We start from the raw sequence: 12,197 nt of genomic DNA, 5'->3' as shown, positions 1-12,197 counted from the left end.
GGGTAGTTCCTGCCAACCAATCATACTGCTGCATTGTTCTAGGACCAATCAGACTGCTGCATTCTGAATCCTATTGTTCTAGGACCAATCAGACTGCTGCCTTTTGGATCCTATTGTTCTAGGACCAATCAGACTGCTGCAGTTTGGATCCTATTCAACTCAGTACATAACACCCCTCCCCTCTAAGTTCCAGTCCTGCCCGGGAGGTCGCATTCATAGTCCTCGAGGTACGCTGGCGGCCTACGTGTGCGTTGCGGCCTGGGGTGTTCCCTGGTCCGGGGTTCAGGTTCTGGCTCGTGTTCCAAGGATGCTGGCTGTGATGGGGCTATTTGGTCTGGCGCAACCGGCTCGCTCAGTCGTGGTTCTGGTTCCGGTGTCCTTTCGGCCTCGCAGGTCCTCTCTGTATTTACTGATTCTGCCTCTCCTGCTGGCCCCTCGTGCTCTATGGGCCTCACTGCCCCTCTGTTCCCTTGGGACTCCTCTGACCTTTCCTCCTCCTGGTTTTCCCCCGGGAATCGTCGCCGTATCTGGTCGCAGTGGCGGCGCCAGCATTGCTCCCCATCTGTTAGCACCTCGTACGACACGGGGCCAGTGACCCTGGTGACTGTGGCGGGTACCCATGCTGGGCCTGCCCCAAAATTCTTTGCGTACACTGGGTCCTGGGCCTCGAAGGTCCTGGGGTTCCTGCCTTCCCCCACCACTACCTCATCCTGAGCTCTATCGGGGTGAATGCGGTCCAATCTGATTGCAAGGCGCCGACCCATTAGTAGTTCAGCGGGGCTCCGGCCAGTTGTTGAGCTGGGGGTGCTGTGCTGTGCTAGAAGGAATGTGGCAAGGCGGTACTCCCAATCCCCTTGCGTCATGCGGCGAAGGGTGTCCTTGGTGGTCCGCACCATGCGTTCTGCTTGGCCATTGGTGGCAGGATGGAATGGCGCCGAACGGATGTGGCGGATGGCGTTCTGCGCTGTGAAGGTTTGGAATTCTCCTGACGTAAATGCAGTCCCGTTGTCTGAGACGAGAGTGTCAGGGAGCCCGTGGGTTGCAAACAGCCTGCGTAGTACCCGGATGGCTGCGGACGTAGAAGTGGATGGTACCAGTGCGACTTCCAGCCATTTGGTGTAGGAGTCCACCACTATGAAGAATGTTTTCCCCTGAAAGGGGCCAGCGAAGTCCACATGCAGGCGTGACCATGGTGCTCGGGCGGACTCCCAAGACTGGACTGGGGCCCTTGGGGGATCTGGGCGGGATTCTTGGCAGGCCTGGCAGTGTTTGACCCAGGCCTCTATCTCTCCGTCGATCCCCGGCCACCACACATAACTCCTGGCAAGGGCCTTCATTCTTACTACCCCTGGGTGTGTCTCGTGTAGGGCTGTGAGGACCCTTTTGCGGAGGGGCTGGGGAACAACGACCCTGAGGTCCCCACCCCCATTGTGGGGACCTTACGTTTTTGGAAGTCCCGGAGGGTGAATGGGGCCGGCCTGAGTTTGGGACCCCCAGTAGGACACAGTTTCCTTAAGGTCCTTGCCGAGATTATGGATAGAGTTGAACCCGTGTCAAGCTCCATGCGGCATGGGGCCCCCTCTATCTGTACGTCAACATAAATTTTCTCTACGTAGGGGTGGGGCAACTGGTATACCTGGAAGTCCGTGAGCTCTGTCGAGTTGCCTTGGTGCGTTGGGCCCCGGGACCTGGGGCTCTTGGATTGGTCATCTGATGCCTGGCGTCGGGTGGGCCGAGCCCGACACACCCGGGCGATGTGTCCCAATTTTCTGCACTGCCTGCACTCTGCGTTGCGGAAACGGCAGGTCCTCCTCTCGTGACTTTCTCCACAGCTTGCGCAGTTCCCTCCTTCTCGTCGAGGCAGCTGTGGTATGTGGGCTGCTTGAGTGCGCTGCTGTACTCGGTGCACCTCCTCCCTGTCGGATCCTGAGTCGTCGGTGAGGTCTTCGTGGTGGACCCTCGGTTGGGACAGCTGGCTCGGCCGTGCCTCTTGCGTCGACCTCTCGGCAGCTTCCGTTGCCAGGGCCTCCTCCAGAGCGACCTGGAACGTTAGGTCCTTCTTAGCGTAGAGGCGTCGTTGCAGCTTCTCATCCTTCAGGCCACCGACGAGGCGGTCACGAAGCATGTTCTCCAGCTCTGAGAAGTTGCAGAACCGGGCGGCTTGGCGGAGAGAGGTCACAAACCCAGTTATGGTTTCCCCAGGGGCTTGCCGCTTTGCGTAGAAGGCATTTCGACGAGCCACCACTGAGGGCTGCGGCGAAAAGTGCCCCTTCAGCTGTTCCATTATTGTTTTGTATGGAACAGTAGCGACGTCTTCAGGCGCAAGGAGAGCCCGGGCGATTTCAAACGTCTCCTCTCCGCAGACGCTGAAGAATATCGCCCTCTTCTTGGCGTCTTCTTCGTCGGTGACCCCTTTGGCTTCTAGGAGGAAGGTGAAACAGGAGGCGTACGCTTCCCAGTCTCCAGATGCTGGGTTGAATGGCGAGAAGCTGTTGTCGGTTGCCATTCTGAGTTCCTTGTGTCCCGGAGCTGAAGCCTGGATACATGGTGCGAGGCAGCGGTGCGGCAGGTGGCGGTGCTGCGGTGCTGTGTGTGGCAGTCAGCTCAGCGGGATCCCACCCTCGTCGCCAGTGAAATATACTCAGAGTCGCAAAGTGATTTCATGCTCTTTATTCAGCTCATAGTGGTGAGGAGGAATGAATGAAAGTCCCCTCAAAGTATCTGCTTTATATACATTATTTACACAATGGGCTGCACATGATTGGCTAATTCCGGAATTCTACTGTAAGCCAATCAGGTTGTGGATTCACTTCTATCTGGAGCATGATTGGGTAGTTCCTGCCAACCAATCATACTGCTGCATTGTTCTAGGACCAATCAGACTGCTGCATTCTGAATCCTATTGTTCTCGGACCAATCAGACTGCTGCCTTTTGGATCCTATTGTTCTAGGACCAATCAGACTGCTGCAGTTTGGATCCTATTCAACTCAGTACATAACACCAGGCTTCCATGTATGCTGGCATACTCCTGTCTGGTCCTTAATTCGCCCGGCAGGCCATAAACTTTCTGAGTTTAAAAGTGCAGCATGATAACAGGCCACTTTCATGGACAGTGAGAGAGGGGGAGCCGTCTAGTCCCCACCACTCTTTTTATAAGGATCCCTCCTGGGTGAGTTTGCTCACCTGCCCCCACCCAGCAAAAGTCTTTATGGCCAATTTTAACATTTCACAGTCTATAAACTGTGATCCTGTTTGGCCATAGAGCTTGAGTGGGTGGAAAACAGATTAGCCTCCCTCCCTCACAAAAACCCCTAGCATATGGTGGTGCAGGGTGGAAGGAAGCCTCACTTTCAACAGGATGCTTGGAAATACTTTTTTGCCAGCTAGATTTTTCTTTCTTCTCTTTCTTCTACTCCTTCCTTCCTCCTCCTTTCTTTTTTTGATCCCTCCCTCCCTCTTTTTCCTCTTCTATTTCTTCTATTCCCCTCTATTCTTCTTTTCCCTTTTTTGTCTTTCTTTTCTCTTTCCCCCCTTTTCTTTCTTTCTCTTTTCCTATATCCCTTTCTTTCCCCCCTTCCTCTCTCTTCTTCTTTGTCCTTCCTCGCTAGTAAAAATGCCCCATTATTTACTTCGAGTGGGCTATCCCTGACTGAACTCAGTGGGACTCCCTTTAGACGAAGCAGGTATAAGATGTGGCTGCTCTTGCGGAGTGTTGCTGAGTGTGACCCAAGATGGAAGCAATGTGTGTCTTGCTCTGGCTGACAGCAGTGGTGGCTGTCGTAGCCAATGAAAGTTGGGTGGGCAGCAAGGAGGCTCAGAGGAGGCTGGGGAGGGTGCTGTGGCTGGCCCAGTGGCTGAATGTAGGCCTCACAGCTCCCCTCACACCCAGCCTATCCCTGCATCCTGCAAACAGCTTCAGTGAGGGCTCATAAGTGACATCATACATGTGGACTTTGTAATGCAGGCATAATGCCGAAGTTGTGATTGATTGGGATACAGGGGTTATTTCCAATTGTTGCCCTGAATTTTGAAGGTTTATTGTGCTCTACAGTTAGGAATGCGACAAAGTCATGCTGTTTTTTTGGTGGAATGAGACATGAAGGGACTGCGCCCTTTAATGATTCGCCTCAGGCAGGAAAACGTCTTGGGCTGGTCCTGTGTACATCCATAAATCACACCTTCTTGGAGCTAAACGTTTTTGAGTGCAATGGCATTTGGGTGTATCAGGGTAAAATTGCCTCTACGCCTCAGAAATGGCACAGTAAGTCCTTGGCTTACAAATAATAATAATAATAATTCCACCCTTTCTCCCAAAGGAGCCCAGGGCAGCAAACACTCACTTTAAAAAATAAAATAAAATGCTACCACAGACTCCTTTGGGAGGAAGGACAGGATATAAATGTAATTAATAAGCAATAGTAATGTTTAAAAGCATCCTGCAAACAGTTAAAGCATTCCAAAACAATTGCAATGAAAACATCTCAAAACAGTACAGTTGGAAACTTTGTGAAAACATTGTTAAAAACATTATTTCATCCAGCGAGCTCAGGGTTACCAGGAACAGTATCCTTCAGTCACCAAATGCCTGGGTAAAGAAAGTTTTCAAATTCCTCCGAAAGTTAATAATTACAAAGATGGATGCAATTTACCAGGTAGCGGCTGCCTGAGACATTTCGGAGCCAGAGGCAAAACGCCCCACTGCCACTGCTAGGTGGGGGCATGAGGCTCTGCAAGAGCTTCCCCTCAGGGAAAAGCCCTTGCAAAGACTCACCACTGGGTGTAGGGTTGGGGGGCAAACTCTGCAGAGTCTCCCCCCACCACTGGCAGTGAGGCTTTGCAACGGCTTTTCCTTAAGGAGAAGCTATTGCAAAGCTTCACCACAGCAATGGGCGTACGCAGGGGGGGAGTTCAACAAGGGCTTCTCCTTACCTTGCCAAATCTCCCTGCCTGCTTGGCAGCAAAGCTGGGCAGTGAAACGTCTCCCCTCAGAGCTTTGTTGTGGTCCCTCTCTTTCCCTTGTGGCAGGGGAGGCTATAGTAGTGTTGAAGCTGGGCAGTGGAACACTGTGCTGCTCTGCCATTACTGCTGCCACCACCTCCCTGACCTGAATTGCTTCTGCGGCAGAGGTAATGGCACCACCTCTTGTGCTTCTGCTGCCTGAGGCAGCTGCTTCACTGTGCCTTATGGGTGGGCAGACTCTGTCAACAGGGAAGGCATTACAAACAGGGAACTGCCACTGAAAAACTCATCATTGCAGCACCACCAACAAGGCCTCACCTGCTGATTGTTGGATCCGAGATGGTTGATATTGGAGCAAGCACTCTTTGAGGTACTTGGGTACCTGGCCATTAAAGGTTATATATGCCAGTACTACAGTGGTACCTCAGGTTACATACGCTTCAGGTTACAGACTTCGCTAACCCAGAAATAGTGCTTCAGGTTAAGAACTTTGCTTCAGGATGAGAACAGAAATCGTGCAATGGCGGCGCAGCAGCAGCAGGAGGCCCCATTAGCTAAAGTGGTGCTTCAGGTTAAGAACAGTTTCAGGTTAAGAACGGACCTCCAGAATGAATTAAGTTCTTAACCCGAGGTACCACTGTATATGCTAGTACTATATGCTTGCATTGGGCTCGGTAGATTGCTGGCAACCCTTGCAGTGCTTTCAGGACCAACGACACATAGTCTCATATGGTAGTGCCACTTACCTGGCAGCCACATTCTGCAGTAGCTTCAGGCTCTGGACTGTTTTCAAGGACAACCCCACGTACAGCTCATTACAGTAGTCCAGGTGGGAGGCCACTAGGGCATGGGCAACTGAGCTTAATATCCTGATCCAGGAACAGTTGTAGCTGGTGAACCAGCCTAAGCTGGACATAAGCAGAGAAGACACTTCAGTGACAAGCTGAAATCCAAGAGTCCTCCCAGGCTACAAACCTGTCCCCTCCCTTTTTTTGTGTGTGTGTCAGATACCATTATTACATTTTAACAATCCAATGGACAAAGGAATGCTTCAGATTAAGAATGACAGGTAAGTTGTGTCAGCACAAACATGAAAACACAAAAAGGAACAAAGACTTTGACTTCATGACCAGGAACCAGGCGTTTTATATTACATATTCACAGTTTCAAATTCCCCCTGAACAGAGAGGAATGAGGATGCGGTGGAGTGAGAGATTTGTTGACGTAACTAGTAAAGGAGAACGCAATCATGTCAGACCCGTTTGATAGCTCCTTTTACCACCCTATGATGGTAAGTAAGGTTGCTCAGAGAGAGCGAGGTGGTCCCATACTGAAGTCCACCACCACAATGGCTAGCAATGCCATTGCAGGTCAAAGAGGCTGGGTTTTTTGGGTGGTTATGTCAGAGGCCAAGGTGAACACCCAGGAAAACATCCTCACCATCATCATTTATTTGTATGCTGCCTTTCCATAGTAACCTAGGCTCAAGGTAGATAACAACATGAAAAAGAAAATGCATAATTGAATGAAAATATAACAAAAATTAGACAATAAGTTAATGAGAGCATCTCATTAAGAAATATTTGGTAAAGTTAAACAAACCCCTTATGATTCAATAGGCTATATAACAACAAATATAGCAACAAAACAGAAAAACATAAACAGGAAAACAGCAAAAATAATGTGCTAACAAAATTAAATCCTGACCCCACACTAAGCACCAGTCCACTCCGAATGAAACCTGTGAATTAATGCACATTCCAACCACATGTAGAAAAGGGCGCCATGACTTCTGCACACCCTCCAAAACTGTGGGGAAGCCATGCTTAGCATATTTGAAAGCAGAACCAGAGCCAGCGCAGGAGCACCTTTAAGGATGCTTCCTGAATTCTAGCAAAGACTGTTTTCAGTGGAGGATGAGACCAGATCTTTTTCCATACCTCATCATCAAATCCAGTGTTTAAGTCTCCCACCCCTGCCAGTTTCAGACTACTTCTGTCCCCCAGCCTGTAACCAGTGGCAAATAAGAGAAGCCACACCTTTCAAGGAAGAAATAGATTGATTGCAAAAATGTTAGTTCAGTGTCAAAGACTGCATCCCAGTTTTTGGTTTTTGTCTTATTATGTCTGTCAATTTAGTTAAAAAGTGAAGTAAAAAAAATACCTCAAAAGTCAAGGTTCGAGGACAGAAATCTGGCTGAGTCTGGAATAACCTTGTGAAGTGAAAGGATAAGAAAGAGGGATTTATATCTAGATGTTAGGCTAGAGATGATCAGGAAAACAGGAAGACACAATGAGAGATAAAGGAGGTGCTGTGGGATTGGTGGAAGTCAATGTCTTGTTGTTGTTTTAGTGTTTATAGTATTAAGTTGTAAGATATGGATTTGTGGTTTTTTTGTTTTTTTGTTGTTGCTTTCTTTAGTTTTCGAATGTTGGTTTTTGTGTGTTGTGTATTGTTATTTTTCGATATTTTTCATGTTGTTGTATGGAAAATACTAATAAAATTTATTTGTGGTTTTTTGTTTTTGTTTTTTAAAAAAGACTGCATACCAGATCACCTCTGTGTGCAACCTGGGCAGCCATTGCTTTTATTTGTGCAATTTGAAACCAATTCACCTTTAAACCCTGCAATATAGTTTAGAGCAAGTGCTTTTGAAAGCCTCTATAAAAAAAGTTCCAAAGTCAGAGTAACCCCTCCCCTAGACCTCCCATCCCTGGAACTACTTCTGTTTATCAGGATGACAAAACTCTTTATGATCCAGAAATGGAGCAAAGAGGGAATGTTCCTTCCTGATGGCCATTTTTTTCCAAATTTGTAGAGAGTCACACACAGGAAGGAGTTAGAAATCTTGTGAATCATTGTCTATGAGGGATTTCGAAATGGCAGGAATTTAATTGTGGGTATAGGAGGGAGTGTTTCAAGCTGAACCCAAGAAAGGCTCATGAAATCCTTAATAAAAGGTACTAATCACTTCAGCTGAAAAGCAATACCTTAGATTGGGAGAAATTTTGGTAGAACTGACATCTTCACAGCCATGATGCAGCCCAGCATTGCTCTAAGGAGCTCCTTTTGCTATAAAGCTGGCCATGGTTTTGCCTTTGAAGTTAACCTGCGCATTTGGGCAGACACTTCCCCCCAAATGATGGAACCCTCTATAACCCATAGCAAAATCTGAGTGAGTGGAAATTCATTAAATCTCTGAGGCGGGAAGCTTTATAGTCTATGAAACTGTTCCTTCAGAGGAAGTGCTGCCCCTCCCAGATCAGATCACGCACCCAATTCTCAGACCTGGGAACCACCCACCCATGACACTTTTTCTTAACATGACTCAGTGTCAGTTTATTGGCCTTCATCCAGTCCATCACTACTTCCAGGCACCTGTGCAGCACCTTCACTGCCTCTCCTGATTGTGACAGAGTGGGGAGAGCGAGGAAGCGCTTGTGTGTCATCAGCATACAGAAGACACCGTACTCCAAATCGCTGGATGACAGCTCCCAAGTGTAATCCTCCCACCTCTTTGCTGTCACTCCAGAATAACACAATGGTCAACTGTGTCAAAAGCCTCTAAGAGGTCAAGGAGAACCAACAGGGTCACAGTTTCCCAGTTTCTCTCCTGATAAAGGGTGACTAAGGGTGACTAAGTGCCCAAACAGGGCTTGAAACCAGACTGGAAGTAATCTGTTTTTTCCAGGTATACCTGCAGCTGCCAGGCCAGTACCCTCTTGATCATGTTGCCCAGGGAGGAAATATTAGAGAGTGGATGGTCATTTTTTGAAAACTCTGGATTCAGGCAGGAGATCTTCATAATGAGGCAATGGCCCATGCAGTCAGTCCCTTCAGCTATAATGAGCAGGGATCAAGAGACGGTGGATTCAGCCTCATCGCTGCATCCTGTCTAAATCCTCAGTCTGTAAAAACAGAAACCAATTCCACAAATTGTGATTCAGTGGTGCTCCAGGGGCCTCCAACAAGCCCAAACCAATTGTGGCATTGAAAACAGTATTAATGTCACACATATTACCTCAGGCTTTCCTGTTTGCTTGCAGCAGGAGTCTTATTATTCAACATATTTTCTCCCCCCCAAAATAAGATAAAAGGTTTTATTCTTTTGTTTTCTTCATGGCTGCAAACATACAATTTTAATCACACACCTAAACAAAGTAGAGGGTTGTTGTTGTTTTGGCCTGTTTTTGCTTTAAAATATTATCAGTGAAATATACTGGAAGAAGAGCAAAGGAAGGGACAGTTCAATTACACTAAAATATTAAAATGTAAACATTCACATTTTATTTTATTTATTATTGCATTTATATTTCAACTTTCCTCCAACAGCTCAAGGCAGTGGGGTATATGGTTATCCCCCTCCACTCTTTATCCCCCAAACAACCCTGTGAGGTAAGTTAGACTCAGAGACACTGGCCTAAAATGCCATAAAATAAAATAAAATCTTGTTTCCCATGACCTGGTTAAGAAATGGGAGACCTGTGGTCCTCAAGACATTGCTAGGCTCCTGTTCCCACCATCTCTGGTCACTGGCTATGTTGGCTGATGCTGATGGGAACTGGAGTCCAACAGAGAATCTGAGGGCCACAGGTTCCTCATCCCAGTCTTGGTCCAACATTCTGACAAGAGATAAAACAAACATGAGATAAAACAACTGGAACTTCTACAACCATCTAAAAACAATTATAATACAGCCACAGACTGGGAAAGAACTCTGTTCAAAAAGCTTGCTGGAAAAGGAAGATCTTCTGCGGGAGTCGAAAAGGCAACAGACAATGGCCAGTCAAATATTAATGGGAGGCAGCAGTGGGCCTACATTTGGGGGACCTTGAAGCTGGAACTGTTATGGGGGCTCCTTTGCAACCAGGAACAAAGTCTGTGTAACTACTGTTAGCCTCTTCAATTGAATTGTTTACAACAACCTTTACAACATCTGGGCTACTGCCTCTCAAACTTTGGGATTGTTGAAAGATATATAACAAAAATTAATCAATTTGAGCCATGTGACTCAAACTGGGTCTACTAAATTCATTTTTTTAAAGCAATGTGGACTTAGGTAGTTTCTGAGGCCCCTCTGGGGTTAGGGGCCCTGAAGATTAAGTTTCATTACTTCCAAAGTAAGTAAAAGGAAAGGAAAGGACCCCTGGACAGTTAAATTCAGTCAAAGGCGACTGTGGGGTATGGCGCTCATATCGTTTCAGGCCAAGGGAGCTGGCGTTTGACCACAGACAGCTTTCCAGGTCATGTGGCCAGCATGACTAAACCACTACTGGCACAATGGGACACCATGACAAGTGCCAGAGAGCACAGAAACACTGTTTACCTTCCTGCCACAGTGGTACCTATTTATCTACTCACACTGATATGCTTTCAAACTGCTAGGTTGGCAGAAGCTGGGACTGAGCAACGGGAGCTCACCACGAGAGCGTGGATTCAAACCGCCGAGCTTCTGATCGGCAGGCCCAGGAGACTCAGTGGTTTAGAGCTCAGCGCCACCCGCTCCCTTCTGTAGTATAGATCTGCCTTGATGGGAGGAAGTTCTGAAATTCACCTTCAAAATAAGGTGGGAACTGCTGTCAGACCGTGCTTACCATACCTATCTTATTAAGTTGGCACAGACAGACGCCATGGTCCATGGTATCAAAAGCTGCTGAGAGATTGAGGAAGAACTCTCCCTGTCTTTCTCACAATAAATGGAGAAGGTGATTCAGATTCATAGTCAGGTCTGAACTCAGACTGATTCTGGGTGAGATTGTGTGAAACTAGTAATATGATAAGTTAACTATTTTTCCCCATTCTCATAGCATCACCGTATCAGTGAAAAAGGCAGCAAGCAACAGAAAGGCCACTTCATGCCTTTAAATTATGATGTGGCTTTTTCTTGTAGATTGTGGGCATAATTAACAGAATTGCCTCCACCTCCACTTCCGCTTCTCTGACCTGCATTTCTACAACCACAAGCCTTAAATTTGTGCACACTTTGCAAACTGTTCGTTTTGAAAATGGAGTTCACGACTCTCTTGTGGTCTTCAATTTCACATTGAGGGGAAACAGACCAGGGGTGTGTGGGTGTGCATAGGTGAAGTGCTACGTGCAGCAGTTTTGCTTGTTTGCTTTTAAATGTATAATATACTTTTGGCCCTTACTTGGACTTGGACTTTTTACAAGCTTATTTAAAAAAGAGAGTGGTGTATTGACCTTCAACTATACATCCATCATAATGCACCACTGTTGAATTGACGGCATGTTTCAGGAATACACCTGCAAAAACCCATCTGTTTGGAGGGGACTGTGATCTAACCATTGAGTAAGCTTTGCACAAGTAAATCATGATGAACCCTGAACAAAAATGTCATTTGGAGGCACCCCTTAAATATCTTCTTCTGTTTCATCCAAAGGAAGCAAAACTCTCCCGGGACTTCTGATCGTTGGGAGAGGTATGGAGAGCTTTGCAGGATGCTCCAGCAAAGGCTGGATAACCATATGCCAGGGGTAGCAATTGAACTGGATTTCCCGCACTGATGGGTTTGGACCAAGTGATCTTTGAGGGCCTTTCCGGTTCTGGGATCTCTGTGATGCAAAATTATTGCATTACAGTGGTACCTCGGGCTAAGTACTTAATTCGCTCTGGAGGTCTGTACTTAACCTGAAACTGTTCTTAACCTGAAGCACCACTTTAGCTAATGGGGCTTCCTGCTGCCGCCGCGCTGCCGGAGCCCGATTTCTGTTCTTATCCTGAAGCAAAGTTCTTAACCTGAAGCACTATTTCTGGCTTAGTGGAGTGTGTAATCTGAAGCGTATGTAACCTGAAGCATATGTAACCCGAGGTACCACTGTATTTGCAGGCATCATGTCGCCCATGAGCTTCGCTGTACCAAAGAACGGGTTGAGCACATTGTAAAATTAATTTGCAGAGAGAGGCACACGGAGGACGCAATCAGCCCCCCCCCCCGCCTCTGGTTTCTGCGCTTATTTCAGGGGCACCCAGCTACCTAAGCAACAAAAGAGTCTTGCTGCTTCTTTAAAGTCTAGCAGATTTATTACCATCATCCTCTCTCTCATGAAACAGACCACAGCAAGGCTTGCAAACTGTTTAGCTGCACAATTACATTCACAACGAATGTCATTCACACACACACACAAACTAGAACGCTGGCTTCTTCTTTTTTTTGGTAACAAGTTAAGAGAGTAAAGAGTGTACCAGTCACAAAATGCGAGTCTTAAACAGAAGCAG

Source organism: Podarcis raffonei, chromosome 8 (genome assembly GCF_027172205.1).
Source record: "Podarcis raffonei isolate rPodRaf1 chromosome 8, rPodRaf1.pri, whole genome shotgun sequence".
In the NCBI taxonomy this organism is placed as follows: Eukaryota; Metazoa; Chordata; class Lepidosauria; order Squamata; family Lacertidae; genus Podarcis; species Podarcis raffonei.
The sequence above is the reverse complement of the archived record's forward strand: the minus strand, read 5'-3'. Positions refer to the sequence as shown.